Below are 17,588 nucleotides of genomic sequence, written 5' to 3' on the forward strand. Positions count from 1 at the left end.
TTTGCATTTGTCAACGCTTAATTTTAATCTGTTAAAATGTAATCTATTAACCTGATTCCTGATTTTAATCTATTGACCTAGCTTGGTTAGTTACCTCTGAAGTTCCTCACACTCTCTCCTTTCGTCTGACTAGCCTAAATAATTTTGTCATGGGCAATGCCACCTCATTGTTCATCTCTTTTTCCAGCTCTCTAAATAAATTACACAATACTGGCCTTCACACAGAATCTTGTCGACCTCTGCTGTTATCCTTTTGCCATGAAGAAAATAGACCACTATTCCTACTCTTTATTTTGTCTTTTAGCTGGTATTTGTAGTTCACTCCACAACTACTTAGTATCATTGAGTCTCTTGAGAGGAATTTTGTCAAAGACTCGACAGTCCAAATAAATTATGTCAACCAACATTCATTGATCCACCATATAAATCAGTGGTGGGCAACCTGCAGCCCGCAGGCCACATGCGGCCCGTCAGGGTAATCCACTGGCGGGCCACCAAACAATTTGTTTACATTTGCACGGCCACTCGCAACTCCCAGTGGCCGCGGTTCACCGTTCCCAGCCAATGGGAGCTGCAGGAAGTGGCGGCCATCACATCCCTGAGGCCTGCGCCACTTCCCTCAGTTACCGTTGGCTGGGAACGGCAAACCATGGCCACTGGGAGCTGCGGGCGCCCATGCAAATGTAAACAAAGTGTCTGGTGGCCCACCAGCAAATTACCCTGATGGGCCTCAGGTTGCCCACGTCTAATATAAATGAATGAATCAAAGAATTCTAATAGAGAGTTAGATAAAATTAGTGGTGCTCAGGGGCATGCTGTAAATATTTTTTTTAAATGGGGAATTGTGTGAATGGTTATGTAGTCCCACAATCGCAGTATATTCAGGGATCTGACCACAATTCAGTGTGGGCTTGAAAACCCTAACGAAAGCAGGAGATCTGAAAAAGGCTGTTTTATGCCAAAAAGTTTAAATTCCTTCTCTTTAATACCTTTTTATGTTACGATGAATTAAAAACCAAATATGAATTTTATTTTATTTTAATTTACAAGATTCACTGTACATGCAATAAGAGTATTTTAAGTCAGTAAGCCAATAACAGTTTTGCATCTGTACTTATTGCCAACATAGATTCCAACTTTCTCCTATCCAAGGGAAAAAAAACACAATCAAAACCTTCCTATTATTATCTCAAGCAATAGTGTTTTTTTTAAAGAGAGAGGCCTTGCAGCATGCTTGGAAAGCCAACAAACTGGCTTTGATGCTAGGAGTGACTTCCAGGAGGGCCCCTCACTGTAAAAATCCTATCAACATTACCCTCTCGTTGACCCCTGGACAATGTTAATTCTCTGCTGCTATAATATAATACAGTAGAACCTCAGAGTTATGAACACCTGGGGAATGGAGGTTGTTCATAACTCTGACTAAAACATTTTGGTTGTTCTTGCAACTGAACATTGACTTAACACAGCTTCAAAACTTTACTATGCAGAAGAAAAACGCTGCTTTTAACCCTTAATTTAAATGAAACAAGCACAAACAGTTTCCTTACCTTGTAAATTTTTTTTCAACTTTCCCTTTATTTAGTTAGTAGTTTAACACAGTACTGTACTGTATTTGCTATTTTTTTCCTCTGCTGCTGCCTGAGTGCGTACTTCGGGTTCCAAACGAGGTGTGTGGTTGGCCAGTCAATTCGTAACTCTGGTGTTTGTAACTCTGAGGTTCTACTATACAAAGAAAGAGACATTCTCTAAGGTAGCCTGAGTTTCCAAATCTTTTCCTGTTGATTTATAAAAAAAAAAAAAAAAAAAAAGAGAACCCTAACAAAATGCTTGCTTCGGTGCATTTACTAGCAAGGGTGGGATGAAATGCATATAAGGACACAGGAAACTTGTAGTGTTCCTATCCCCATGTGGGACTATTGAGACAAGATCAAGATAAGGAACACTGAAATCAAACTAAAGAAAGCCTGTACAGGAATACCTTCCTGTATCAGATCCTTATGGTAGGCAAGTATTGTTCCCATGACAGATCAACATTTCAAAGGGACATTGCAATAGCACAGAAGCTACAACAAATGTACAAAAGAAGATATCCCTGAAGAATGTGTGAAGGTGACTGGAACATGGAGAATATAAAAAATGGAAGAACAATGGTACTCAATCACTAAAACTAATGCAGCAAATGATGCTGCATATTACTTACATCTATCTATGGCAAAATCATATACATGTAATATTTTAGACTATTCATACAATGTTGCCATCCACATTTTAACAAAGTTTTCCAATACAGTTTGCATTGACATTATCCGATTTTCTTGGGGCTATGAAGTGGGGATTTTCATAGCATCACAGGGGGCTGATTACAGCAAAACTTCAACAAACTATGTATTCCTATTGCTGTAAGGGAAATAACCCGAAACGAACAGACTTCTGCATGAAACTTCCAAAATCAGCAATATTGTGAGCTTCCTGTATTACTATGGTTTGATCTTTGCACAATACAAAGACTGTCACAGTGCACATTTTACAAAATAATAGTCTCATTTAAATAACTATTGATCCAACCCAGTACACATTACTCAGGAAACGCTTTCACTGGATTTTGTGGGAGGTTTGCTTGAGTAATGACCAAGGCTCAAATCACCCCTTCCATAGGCATATAAAAAGGGGAGGAAATGCTGTGAGTTGTAACTCCCATCCCATTAGGGAGGAGGATGGGTTTCACCTGCAGGCACAGAGAGCAGGCTAGGGGCATAGCGTTAAAAGGCCATTGGTGGCATTTTGGCAGTGCTAAGTGCTCCAGAGAGTTGGAAGCACCAACCCATACAATTGCAGGATGAGGTAAGAGGAGAAGTGGGCAAGTCCCTACTGCATGTGTGTGCTTCCTTCCCACCTCTGTACCAGAATAACCTCTCAGGAAGCCATACTGTCATAGGAACGTCACTTGGCTGAAACCCTACTGCCCTCAGGACTGTGTCAGTGTGCTCAGGAGGTTTCTACGCAAGTAGTGCTGATAATGTCAATGTAATCTTGCATCTAAAATCCTACAGGGGGATGATGCTTTGGTGAGCAGCCCCTCCTCCCATCCCCCCACTAGCTCCTCCCTCTTCATAGCAAAGGGAGAGATGTGATGCCATTTCCATTGATCTCCCTCACATTTAGCCCACTTTTACCTGTTTTTTACCCCCACCGTTTTTTAGCCCATGGTCAGGCACTCCCCATAAGGGATGGTCTGGCTCTGAGTAAGTACAGCCTTGTGTAACTATGGAAAGAATAGCATTAATACTGAAGCAATTGAATGTGCACCAAACAGCAAAACTACACAATATAATACTATTTCTCCAAATGAATAGTTGATTAAAGGAAAGCAAAGATCATAAAAAGAAAAGGTCTGGAAAATAAAGCTGTCAAATATAAAACAACTGGTGAACCACAATGTCACACAATGCTTGGAGGCCCCTGGTGCATTTTCCTGAGGTGCTTCAACTGTTGAAATACAAAAGCTAATCATACTGGAAAAATAAACACAAGTGGGAAGGTGTTTGTTTAAAATGGCAAACCTTTGTAGAGAAAAGGTGGGCCAAGTACACACCCACCTTGTCTCTAATATTGTGGGATCAACACAGCCACAACAACACTGCATAAAGCATTTTGTAGTTAGTAATAGCTTCATGCTTGGGTTTGCACACATGTAATGAGAGCTACTTTGCAGGCTGAATTTTTGCTGGCTTGGCTCTGCTTTGTATCTCATTTACATAAATCCATGTATGCTCCTCAACGCCAAATTTGTATATCACATCTCCGACTGCAAGTGGCATTTAATTAAAACCATAAATTATCTTTTAATGATGAACAGTGAAGGTATTGACAAATGAGTTATTTTTCTGTTAAGATTAATTACATCAAAGTTAGACACACCAATGTGCGCCTGGGCAAGGGTGTTTTGATTGTTGCTAACAAGCTGTATGGTATGCTGCTACACTTTTTTCATGGGCAGATAATAGGAAACTAACAAAAACCTGTCGTGTCATGACTTATTGGCTTCAGACACCCCACTATGAAAAGCTTTGGACCACCAAACCTGTTATTGGCATCTCAAGATGATGCATCTTTAGGATTGTAAAGAAACGTGACTAACCTCAGTTGGTTTGCAGAGGGCCATTTTATCAAAGCATCTCCCGTGCTCAGACTGTTACATGCATAAAGTTGTTCAGCTGAAATACTGAAGTCTATTTTTTCCCCCTACATGTGCATCCTTATAATGGAAAGCTCCAGAAGCAGGATGCAGATATACAAAACATATGGACCTAATAAGACAATCAAAGCTCTTTAACAGAGAGAGAATATTAGTCAACAAGAAACTCAGAGACAGATTTTGCCACCCTTACTCTCTGAGGTATACTAGCCATTGAAATCAGTAGGCCTACATATGGAGTAAGGTATTATTCTACATGAGTAAAGTTGAAAAAATCTCTAACTAAAAGCCAAATACTTTAGGGTGAAAATGCATATCACAGTTTGCTTAATGCCCATAAAATGTATGATCATTTCCATAAAATAATTCTTCTACCTCAGAAATGTGGAAGTTGGAAATGAACAGGTACGGGATGTAGCCACTTCACTCATGCCACCTATTCTTTCTTCACTTATTATCACTACATGCAAACATTGAATCTATCTCCCCTTGTAAGTATTCTCACACTTGCTTCTTATCAAACTGTCTGTACTGAGCTACCTTGATTATCACTTCAAAAGTTTTTTTCTCTTACTTAATTGGCCTCTCAGAGTTGGTAAGACAACTCCCACCTGTTCATGCTCTCTGTATGTGTGTATATATTTCTCCTCAATATATGTTTCACTCTATATGCATCCGAAGAAGTGGGCTGTAGCCCACGAAAGCTTATGCTCTAATAAATTTGTTAGTCTCTAAGGTGCCACAAGTACTCCTGTTCTTTTTGAGGATACAAACTAACACGGCTGCTACCCTAATACATGCAAGTTATATCTTTCCACCAACCTCAACTACTGTATTCCCCTTTGTTGTGTTCTGAAACAATTATAAATATATTGTTGAATATATACAGACAAATATGCTATTTAGCTGAATAAGAACTAAAGACTTTCATACTAGTGTAATCTCAGGGTGGATTAGCAAATTTTCCTCTCAGTCGATGTATTGAAGGAGTAGCAAGATTCCTTTCATGAATGAAGCAGGAAATCTTATCACTAGGGATTTGGAATGTATCAAATACACCTCTACCCCGATATAACGTGACCCGATATAACACGAATTTGGATATAACGTGGTAAAGCAGCACGCCGAGGGGGCGGGGCTGTGCACTCCGGCGGATCAAAGCAAGTTCGATATAACACGGTTTCACCTATAATGCGGTAAGATTTTTTGGCTCCCGAGGACAGCGTTATATCAGGGTAGAGGTGTATATGGTCTTTTATGTTTATATAATTGGTACATTTGCTTGTGTTTAATAACTAATATGTATACTATCTTTTTAATAAGTAATAGTGTACTATATGTTAGAGGTATATAAAACATTGGAAATTATACCCTTAGTAAGGAAATGGAATTTTACAACCTTCTAATAGTATGTTCTTCTTAACTTTACATATATTTGTGGAAATTATAAGGAGGCAAAGTTAAAGTTGCTAAAATGTAGGCTTTCATTCAGCAATTCCATTTTCAATAATCTGTTAGTCATTTGTTATTTTGACTTGTATATATTGTTATGCAAATTTAATTAAGAGGCAACGTTAGGTTTGGATGGGTGATATAAGTTGAGTGCACTTTTTTTAATTTAAAAAAATGAGAAAAATTCTAACTATTTTGTTTTTTTCCACTTTTCAACCAGCCCTAACAAACTAGATGGGACAAAGCTCTACCAAATATTCTGTAACAGACAATCCTGCAATGGCAGGGGAATGCACTAGATGATCTGCAACACAGTCAGTTTTATATTACTGTTACTTATTTGTATTTTCTTAGCACCTAGAGGCCCCAATCAGGCCACCAATTGCGCTAGGTGCTATACACATATCCATCTCTAATTTCCTGATGAGAATATAGTATTTGGTTTGTATATAAGAAAAAAAAAGGTGAAAAAGTTAGAGGGGAAACCCTTTTTGTAATTAAAAATAATATTCAGAATGTAGGAGCTTTCACCCATTCTACAGCGATGTGCAACTAACCTGACAATAAGCGAACACCAAAAACAAAAGAAAAAACATAAGATCCACTATGTAAAATTAGCTTCTGTAGTTAACAGAAGCTGAGACAGATTTCCATGAAATCAAGGACCCTATGGCAACCGTAATGGAACAACTGCAGTCTTTCCAAGAATTTTTGTTTTAAAAGGGGATTGGAAGAAAATGTACAAGGAAGAATTAATACAAGAGGATTACCTCCTTCTTTCATTGTTCCTTTTTATTTATGTTTTCAAACTGAGTGAAAAAGAGTTGCACATAGAAAAATACATATATTTCTGTTCAGCACATTTAAATGTTAGCTCAGGCCCTTCTTAATTGTTTTGTTATATTAAAAGTTTTATTTAAGTAATAACTTTGCCACTTATATGTAATTCTGTGAAACACTTGAATGTCTCCTAAGTACATATGAGAGGAATGATTGGGTTAACGAGCCATAATATTTTGGAAATATACCTAAGTACATCTAAAGCCGAAAGATATGTTGTGTATAGTATGTTCAGGATATGCAAGCACACATGAAATTTATTTATATATACTATTAAATTTGAGTCAAAACAGAAACTGCTTTAACATCTAAAGAAGACAATAATCCCACCAGCTTGCTCCACATAAATTTATCACAACAATGAACAAGCACAATAGTGCTTCACAAAGACTTTCTAACCAGTAAGATTTTATATAATTTCTGTGAAATCAAAATACCACAAGTATGAATCCTTTTCAGAAGGACTTACATCTAGAACTATGACTTCCTTACGGTTACTAGGTTAGTCAGTCCCAGCAGCTGTATATGAGATTGCTAAATCTGTGCTATTCCTGGTACAATTTTCTCCTATGGGAGATTCCTTGTTACTAAGATTTATAAAGTGAGGGTATTGTGATGTCATCTCTTACCATTGTGCTGCTTTGTTGTTCTTGCATTCCCATCTTAATGACCGCACAAGTTGATAGACTCAAAGAAAAAGTGGAGATATGTAAATTCAGTGGTTGATGCTGGGAAGGTGGAGCAGATTTCTAAACTGGGAGGCAGTGAAGGGAGCAACTCAACATTCAAACTATTTGAAAGAAACCTTTAATGTCTCATCAGCCTGGCACTTTAAAACCGCCTCCCCCGCAACCTGTCCTGAAAACTGGAAAAACTGGGTGTCTGACTGCAATTTATGGAGACATTAGTAATGAAAAGACATTACAGATCCCATGACAACTTTGGTTTTTGGTAGATAGAAATGTTATCTTATCCTCTAAAATTAGATCCATATATTGTTCTGGAGCCACGTGAGAAACTGCCATTAATATCAAAATTACAAAATAAAGTGATTATTTCTTAGCTTGTAATTGAAATCTGAAATTTCAATGCATTTTGATAAAATTTTCATGAACAATTTTGCGAATATGTTGTTTCATTTTTAGACTAGCTCTCCTGTTTGATAATTGGTATGTTGCCATTATCAATATTTTTAGCACTTTTCGTACCACTCACATTTTGAAGCACTGTAGAATGCAATACAGCATGGGGCCGGGTCCTAAAAGCTGCTGAGTGCCTGCAACCCCACTGAGGTCAGCACATCTCTCAGGATTTGACCCATGACTTAATTAATCTATGGGCTGAATTTCAGTGAAAGGATACTTTTGTGTTTTTCATACACAAAGAGCAAAAATGCATCATTTCAGTCTGGATGTGTCATTTCAGCATATGGAAAAGAACAAAGAAAGAACAAATGTAAGTCTCCATGAGAGAGCGCAGTGTGATGAGACCCATACAATTCATACAGTGCACTGTCCCTGCAGCAGTTAGAGAGTTAGTACCTTACCTTTAAAAGTACAGGTCCTGAGCCAGCAAAGTTTTTAAGCATGAGTAGTCCTATTGGCTTCTAGGGGACTACTCACATGCTTAAAATCATCTGAGTGTTTATATGCTTTGCCAGATCAGTCAGTGTACTTCACATTCCTTCTGCTCGAATAATCGACCTTTTCAAGTCAGCACTGCCTGTTCTAGAATTTGGTAGGTAGGTTCATGGTAGGTAAAAAAGAGCAAGTAAATCCATACCTCACATCTTCAAAGTTATCATTTTAAGTTAACATTTAATTTCTATTGATCTTTTTTTTATTACTGAATATGCTTTTAACAGTTCTGGTTTGCTACAGCTGGTTTCCTGTTATTTCTGCCAAATGTGAAATAGCTATAAAACTTGAAAAGGTTCTGGTGCTGTCACTGCATGAAAAATTGCATCTACGGAGGAAAATTAAGTATGAGCTTTATCCTTTAATTGCTTTAATCTTATTTCATAAGTCAACTTTTTTACCCCCAGCCCATCTCAAAGCTTCCGATACGTAACTATTTTTTGCCCTTTAGGTTATGTTATTTCAGTCAGGTATAATGTGTTCATTAGCAACAACAAAAGAGATGAGAATTATCTGCTTGTATTTCAGGTCCAAACCAACTTAACAGTCCCCATATTTAGCTAACAAGAGCAGTGCCTCTGGCTCATCTTCACAAAATATGTAATCTAATCTCTAGTAGACAACATAAAAGGTGCTGGCTGCAACCATTTATTAAGGAAATAGATCATGCCAGCAGACAAACTAATAGAAAATGGTTTAGTTACTCCCAAGGGGCCAAATCTTTCACTCCATATGTAGGCAAATCTCCCACTGAGATCAATGGAAGTTTTACTTGAATAAGTAAAGAATAGCCTAGAAGTAGTTCAAGGAAAAATTAAATGCAAGTTCCTTCTCGCATGAGTGTAGGGACACACTCAGGGTGCGTGTGTGTGTGAGAGAGAGAGCGAGAGAGAGAGAGAGAACACACACAGTAGACTATAAAGCATATTATCAGCAGGAGTCTGGGAAAACCATATTCCTCATGAGTAGCGGAGCTCTGAGTGAGTTATGCACATCCTCTCAAATGTATGCCAAAAAAGTCTTCTGCATATGCCACTCATTTTACAGAACAAAAACTATTTTGGAAATATTTTAAAGCATTGACTTTTTTTTGCTATTTTTCAGATCCCTCTACCAATAAAGCTGGGCTCACTTAACTGCAATGAGCCTGCCTGTATAGGCCCTGAATGGAGAGGAAAAAAAAAAAAAGTAAATATCAGAAACTTCTTTAAATTATAGAAAGTGTGTTTGTATACATATATATGTGATATTGCAGGACCTCTTAGGGCTAGAAGCAATTGCTGTGTATCCTATTGGAAATTTGGGACTCTCCCTTTTGCACTGAATTAAGACTCACACTTTTAGCTTTACTGTTGCTCTGGTGGAGATGGATTAGTGGGCAGAGTGAAGGTGAAACAGCCATAGGTAAGGCTAAGATTTTTGTCATGGATATTTTTAGTAAAAGTCACAGACAGGTCACGGGCAATAAAGAAAAATTCATGGGAGCCCATGACCTGTCTGTGACTCTTACTAAAAATATCCATGACAAAATGGGGAGCTCAGATATGGGGTCCCCACACTGCCTGCAGAGGCTGTGCAGCTGCGAGGGCCCGCTCTGAGCTCTGGGGGTCCTCACCCCCAGTGAGGGCTAGGCGCTCCACAGTCTCCTGCCGCCTGCAGCGGCTGGGAGCTCTGGGGGCCCCACCGCCCACGGTGGCTAAGAGCTGCAGCCCCGCCACCAGCGGCGGCTTGGAGCTTGGGGACCCTGTCACCTGTGGCAGCCAGGAGATTCAGGGGTACCCCCACCTCCCGCAGCTGCTGGGGAGGGGGACGAGGGTACCCTACAGCTCCAGCTGCTGGGGCTGAATTCACAGAGGTTGCTGGAAGTCACCGATTCCGTGACTTCCACGACCCCCATGAAAAAATCGTAGCCTTAGTCATAGGTGCAAAATAATCAGACTTTACACGCACACCCCTAATTGGCAATGTACTAGCATATCCTTTTTCTGCACCGAAACTTTGAAATGAAAGCACTTTTCAAAGGAAAATTATATTTGAATGATATGAAATAAATATGCCATGTGATGTTCAGAGATTTAGTTTTGCCTTTCCCAATCTCACTTTCACCCAGTTAAAAGCTGGGGCCACCTCCTTTTATTTGTTTTGGAGGTTTTTTGGGAAATGGGAAACTTTGTACAGCTGAATAGTCAGGTGATCACCAGCTAACCATATGTGAAGAAAAGGAAGTGGCAAAATTTCAAGTCACACAAAGATGAGGCATTCCTGGTCTTGTCTCCGTACTCTTGTAGCTATGCTTTAAGGGTAAGGTTTTCAAAATGCTCGGTATTGACCTAACTCTATTCTCATTGAAGTCAGTGATAAAATTCTTGTTCACTTCAATGGGAACAGACTTAGCCCAATGTTAAATGCTCATCCTAAATCTTTTTTATGACGAATAAAGATCCTGTGTTTTAGGGTATACAGTAACTATTTCTGATTATAGGAAACAATAGTCTAATGTCCACTGTTTGGCTTTTTTAAAGAGTCCATCAATTTCATCCTCATTCTATCTGAAATTCTCAGTCGTCTCTCCCTTCCTTCGCAAAAACTCCACTTTTTGACAGTTGAAAAAGTAGCAATCACAAGCACCAACGAGGGGGGAGGTGTGCCTGCCTCTCTATAGAGATTCTGAAAGCCAAAACTTCAGACAACTTCTTAAAAAGGTGATATCAGGTAATGCTTTAAAATAGTCTGTTAGTCTTTTGGTTGTTATTTCTAATATACCCACTTACAAGTTTGAAAATAGTATTTCCCCCTACCCCTGTAGTTCAGATTTTCCTGTTTGGAAAGGAACTGAAACATGGCTGCTTTTGTTTCACAGTTTCAACTTATAAAGCACATTATCATCCCAAAAGAAATCTGTGCAGTAGCGTTACCAGTTGAAGTTAGCAGAGTTCTGGAAAGAGGATTTGGTGGTTGTTTGCTGCCTCGGCGCCAGTGAGAGGGAGCACAAAACATCTGGAGTGAAATCCTGGCCCCACTGAAGTCAGTGGGAGCTTTACCATTGACTCAATGGGGTCAAGATTTCACCCTTTGAGTTAGATTCACTGGGAGGACTTAGGTGTGTAACTACCACTTTAGGCACCTAAATCCAACATTTAGGCACCACTGGCATTCACAAAACCACTGGTCAGCTGCTGCCACCTAACACTGTAGATGCCTACAGTCCTTAGGTACCTATGGGTTTGTCTGCACAGGGCCACAGTCCAGACTATGGAGATGTGAATGGTAGCGTACTCTAATGTGTTGTGCTCTGACTCCCCCATGGAGACCCTGCTGGTGTGACTATGTTAATGTGAACTAGGTACCTTTTAGTGGACACCAGCAGGGTCTACACAGCATGGTTAGAGCACTACCCGTTAGAGTGCAATTCACACCCCCATAGAAAAGACTGTGGCTCTATGCAGACAAGCCCTAAATTTCCATTGGTAAATTCCGTTAGGCACCTAGGTTCTGCCACTGGGCAAGCACATAACCACCTAAGTCCTGACACCACTGAGCTGCTCAGCATCTAATTCATGCCTAAACTGCAGCGTGATTCACAGTCTAAGCTCTCCCCCATCCGTCGGGTCTGATCTGATAGGTTTTCTTAGAAACACCTAAGAGCACAACTATCAGCTTCGGGCCCACATAAAACAGGAAGGAGCAGGTTCCACACTTGTGCCCAATAGCCAGGTGCTTAGGATACTCCCTTTGCACGTGGGAGACCCACGTTCAAATCCACCTGATGGGAAGCAGGGATTTAAAGCGTGGTCTGCTCACCGCCCTGGTGAGGGGGCGGTAACCACTTAGCTATCAGGTATTGTAATATGAGACTCTGCTGTTGAAGCTGTTCTACTGTGTATAAAATACTTAAATATTCATTGTACTAGGGACTGGAGCCTTTGTCTCCCAGGTGTGAGCATGCTAACCAGTAGACTATACAGTCTCTCTGGTCCAATAAATATTTAGGCATTTAATACAAAATGGTACTCCCAATCCTTGCAAAGGACTCTTGCATGGCTTGGTTGAACTGGACCCTGTGTGTTCATTCAGCCATAGGCAGTAGCTTATATTGTTGTTTCACAACATTTTAGTTGATCAAAGGAGCAACACAGATTCAATCTGAATCCTAATTCCATCCTGGCTTGGTTAAAGGAAAATTGTCTCCTGAAGATATTAGAAGGGGAAAGTCCTCCAAGGATGACAACGCAAGAAAAGCATTATCTTCATTGACTGCCTTACCTTTGAAAGAATATTCTATTGTTTTTTTCAAAAGCTAGGTGTGGACCATTTACCTGTCAGTGCCGTACCAGTTCAGTTAGAAGCCATGGTCTATTTCAAAGTATTCAAATCCTCCCGGAGGTGCCAGACATAAATGTGAAACTGATATCCTAAATGAAGTAATTCTCAGATGGAATGTGACCCAGTATTTGTAGTGACTTTACTTCTGCTTCAAGTAATATAGTGTGATTCCAGGGAAGTGAACATCATCCCTCACAAAGTGACATTAAAATGAAGAAATCATGTTTTTTTTTTATCCAGCTGTTTAAAAAAAAATCCAATACATTTATGGAAAGATTTTTCCACCTTCCATAAAGAGAAAACCCAGTGGAGTTCCTTGGCCATAGCCTCTTTTGATTCCTCTGCTGATGTGAGAGTTCTTTATCATAGAATCATAGAATATCAGGGTTGGAAGGGACCTCAGGAGATCATCTAGTCCAACCCCCTGCTCAAAGCAGGACCAACCCAAACTAAATCATTTATAGTGAATAACAACCACATTGTATTCCTGTGAAAAAATATGGACCAAATTCTGATCTATATTAAACCAGTGTAAATCAACTCCAGGGAAGAATTATTTTGATTTACACCAGTTTAACTCAGATCAGAATTTGGCCCATTGAACAGAGTCTGGAGCCAGACTGCTGCCAAAAGTAATGTATTTACCTATGTACTCTAAAGTGTAAATGTACATGTCCTGAGGGAATAATCACAAACATTAACATTTAATAATTATTTTCTTCTTGATGGCTTTATTAATTGAGTATTCCAAAACCAAAGTTGCTTTTGACTTTAAGCTACATTAAATGACAGCGAAGAAAGAGAAATTGAGTATGCCAGCCTGATCTTAGTCATTTGAACTGACTTCCTCTTGTCCAGTAAAGCCAATGTCCTTTCTAAATGTTATGATATTCCATGATTTGGCCTCTATCAATATCTCTGACATGGACATATTTCCAGACCTATAGCTGGATACTGCAATAGCCATCACTATTTTTTTCTTCTTTTGGTGAGAAGGGGGACTAGCACCATTAGGCCCAGTCCAATAGCTCTTGCTCCAGGTAGTGACAATTGTAAGATTAAGTCCTGGTATTGTACTTTTTCTTTGGCATAAAAATTGACACTCTGGGTCAGATCCCCAGCTGCTGTGGATCCACACAGCTCCATTCACTTCAGTGGTGTAAATTGGGATAGCACCCCTGACTTTTATGGAGTGACACCCGTTTACACCAGCTGAGGATCTGGCTCTTTATCTTACAGAACATGGAACACAAATGATATCCAGCACCTGGTCGTGCAATTTCCAAAGATTCAGAGTCTGCAAAAATTAAAACTAATTTCCCCTTTAGCTTACAGAGTTCCCGTGCATTTTTCTAATCTGCTACAACAGTTAGTGGTTAAACTGTATGCTTGTGGGTCTGGTACAGTACCATGGTTTGCTCTTCTGTACAGGACTTGGGCTCCACAGAGCTTGATTTTAGCAGGACTGAGGAACCTCTCTGCTGGAAACAAAACTCAGCATGCTCCTAAACTTGTATTTACAGGTACATAATTCCCCACATTCATTCAGCCTCATTCCCCAGCTGGTGCACTGAAATCTTGCAGTAACATTCTTTGTTCAGAATGGCACAGAAATATTGTAAGGTGTAGAGGCTACATTTGAATGCTGGGTTGTGAAATAACAATCCAGACAAAGTATTCTTCCTCTCAAATGAAGTCACGCTATGCTGAACACCTCCAAAGAAGTTTGTGGGCTAATGGGGGCATTGGTACTTTCACTAATCAACATATCTGAAACAAGTTTAACACAAGGAAACTTGGCTTCTTTAATTAAATGTGCAACTAAGCAAGCACTCCGTTTACTCTCTAATGTGTGCAGAAATAACAAAGAAAAGTTCTTTGGCATTAATGCCCTAAGCAAAGATGCATGCTGAAAGGTAGTGCTTGTTCAAACTAAACCTAATAATGACACACTTTTCAGAAATATTTTTTGACTGTTATCTCATGACAGTTGCGTTTCTGCCTTGAACAATATCTAGTTTTTAAAAAAAGAGAGAAAATGTATTATAAAAAAATCTTACCTGATGCAGATGTAAGTAACAAAACCAAAATCCAGCCAGGAGATCCGTCTGTGAATAAAGCTCTAGCAATATCCAATCCAAATAAGGCAAGAGGTTTTCACAGGTGGCAAGGGTCGTTCTCAGCCAGATGTTGCATGGTACATTTGTGGAGAATTTGTCACGAGTATCCACAGATCCACTCCAGTGTGCTGAGGTGCAGTATAAACCTTCACGCACTTGCCGTCTCAGAGGACTTCCCAATAACTTTTCCTTTGCTGCTTTCTCTTTAGCTTCAAAGTTTTGAAAACTACAGTGAATGGAAAAGGGGCTTTCTCTCTGTGGAAACTCACCTGCACCACCTAGAGGTGTACCACAGGATTAGAAAAGCCAAGCAGTTATCCTACGCAGATCTGACACCTACTCTTTTCCAATTCATCCCATGACTATTTATAGAGCTTATATACTACTTTCAGTTTTTTTACTCTTGTTTATATGGACATAATTCACTTAAAGATTCTTTGCCTGTTTGTTAACAGATATGGAGAGCCAAAACATGAGCTATAACACAAGAACCCAAATTTTTATGTATCAGAGGGGTAGCTGTGTTAGTCTGTATCCACAAAAACAACGAGGAGTCCGGTGGCACCTTAAAGACTAACAGATTTATTTGGGCATAAGCTTTTGTGAGTAAAAAAACTCACTTCTTCAGATGCATGAAGTGAAAATTACAGATGCAGGCATTATATTACTGACACATAAAGAGAAGGGAGTTATCTCACAAGTGGAGAACCAGTGTTGACAGAGCCAATTCAATCAGGGTGGATGTAGTCCACTCCCAATAATTGATGAGGAGGTGTCAATTCCAGGAGAGGTAAAGTTGCTTTTGTACTGAGCCAGCCACTCCCAGGCCCTATTCAAGCCCAAATTAATGGTGTTAAATTTACAAATGAATTTTAGTTCTGCAGTTTCTCTTTGAAGTCTGTTTCTGAAGTTTTTTTGTTCAAGTATGGCTACTTTTAAATCTGTTATAGAATGTCCAGGAAGACTGAAGTGTTCTCCTACTGGCTTTTGTATGTTACCATAAGTTGGTGGTGTCTCTAAGATAGCTAGGAGTGCTGGTAGCATAGGGTCTGAGGAGAGAGTACAAATAGCCAGATAATCCTGCTGTACGAGTGCCAATGCCTGAGATGATGGGGCATCCAGGGTTTCCAGGTTTATGGATCTTGGGTAGCAGAAGAATACCCCTGGTCGGGGTTCTGGGTATCTGTGTAGATTTGTTCCTGTGCTATAGCAGGGAGTTTTTTGAGCAGATGGTGTAGTTTCTTTTGGTATTCCTCAGTGGGATCGGAGGATAGTGGCCTGTAGAATGTGGTATTGGAGAGCTGGCTGGCAGCCTCCTGTTCATAATCCGACCTGTTCATTATGACTACAGCACCTCCTTTGTCAGAGCCTTTAATTATAATGTCAGAGTTGTTTCTGAGGCTGTGGATGGCATTGCGTTCTGTACGGCTGAGGTTATGGGGCAAGTGATGCTGTTTTTTCACAATTTCCACCTGTGCATGTCTGTGGAAGTACTCTATGTAGAAGTCCAGTCTGTCATTTCGACCATCAGGAGGAGTCCATGCAGAATTCTTCTTCTTGTAGTATTGGTAGGAGGGTTCCTGAGGATCAGTGCACTTTTCAGTGGTGTGTTGAAAATATTCCTTGAGTTGGAGATGACAAAAGTAGGCTTCCAGATCACCGCAGAACTGTATCATGTTCGTGAGGGTGGTGGGGCTGAAAGAAAGTCACCGAGATAGGACAGACTCTTCCACCGGGTTAAGTGTGTGGTTGGATAGATTAACAATATCATTGGGTGAGTTAAGGGTACTACTGTTGTAGCTCCCTATGGTATGTAGGAGTTTAGATAGTTTACTGTCCTTTTTCCTTTGTAGAGAAATGAAGTGTGTGTTGTAAATGGCTTGTTACAGGTGAGTGCAGTCACCCCTGGGCTATTGGCTAGGCTGGGTGGATGTGTGTCCCGTGTTCCTTCTCTCTCATATATATATATATATATATATATGTATATATGTTTTTTACAAAAAAAAACCTCACAAGCTTATGGTTTCATTCCACATTGGAACAAACAAATTTTGAAGCCTCAAACATTTTTTTGCTGAATAGAAATGTTGTTTTTCTGGCCAGCCATACAGTTAATCCCAAATGCAGGTAAGTCCGATAAAGAAGAATAGCTTAGTATTATGAAAACCTCCGTTTACATCCAATATCTAATATCGAAATTTGGCAGCACTGGGTGGTTCAGTGAAGAATATTTCTTGGGCAGGGGAATTAAAAAAGCATTTAAGCTCCAATGGAGTTTTGTAAATTCCAGGTTCATAAGATTAGGTTTCTACTGCATTAAATTGGAAAAACTCAGCAGCTGGGCTGAGCACCAAACTCATGGGCTCGGATTACATCCAAAACGTGTATGTGCATTTGTTGGCATCAAAAACTTGTGTGCATATGGCACCATCACTTGCCTCACCTTGTCAGCCTCCTGTTTGTGAGTTGGTATGAAATTGTCATTCAAGATTGTTTTATATTTTTAAGGATCCTTTTAAATAAAGTGGCTGTCACTCCTAAGAAGCAGTGACCCCACAGGAGTACCACTTATGGCTGCACATTCACATGCAGAGAAGAAAAGCTCATAGCTGCCAGTACCCAGCCTGGCTGGGATTGTCACTGGCTTACCACTTCCATTCTGCTTGGCACTAGTCCTTGCCAAAGTCCTGGGATGAGAGACAGGGCTGTCTGACCTCCTGACTGCTCAGTGGCACCCTGTCCCAACTGCCACTGTCAGCTGTAGGCAATTGAATCTCAGCTCCATTCCCCTGCTGAGCTGAGCAGATGAATAATAGGGACTGAGCTGGGAGCCACAGCGGAGAACAGTAGCTCTTAGAGAGCAAAGAAGGGGGCTGAGCAATCAGAAGAAGATGAGCTGAGACTGCTACAGACAAAAAGAGGAGTGCAGGATTGGAGAACCTTGAAGCGTGAAGGGCAGCAGAGGACACTGGGGAAAAGAACTGTGCAGGGGAGAGATGGGAAACAACCTTTTCCCAA

The 17,588-nt window shown here is 40.1% G+C and overlaps 1 protein-coding gene across 2 annotated transcripts in view; it reads right to left on the reverse strand.

The window, feature by feature from the left end:
• EDAR (ectodysplasin A receptor) overlaps window positions 1-14,797 on the reverse strand; it is a 107,957-nt gene extending 93,160 nt beyond the window's left edge. The window contains exon 1 of one of the 2 annotated variants that reach the window (XM_034758084.1): window positions 14,511-14,797. The gene's annotated coding sequence lies outside the window, so the exon portion shown is untranslated. The remainder of the gene's footprint in view (window positions 1-14,510) is intronic. The other variant, XM_034758083.1, reaches the window with a different exon arrangement.
• Window positions 14,798-17,588: the final 2,791 nt, after the last annotated feature.

This window comes from Trachemys scripta, chromosome 1, assembly GCF_013100865.1.
Source record: "Trachemys scripta elegans isolate TJP31775 chromosome 1, CAS_Tse_1.0, whole genome shotgun sequence".
Lineage (NCBI taxonomy): Eukaryota > Metazoa > Chordata > Testudines > Emydidae > Trachemys > Trachemys scripta.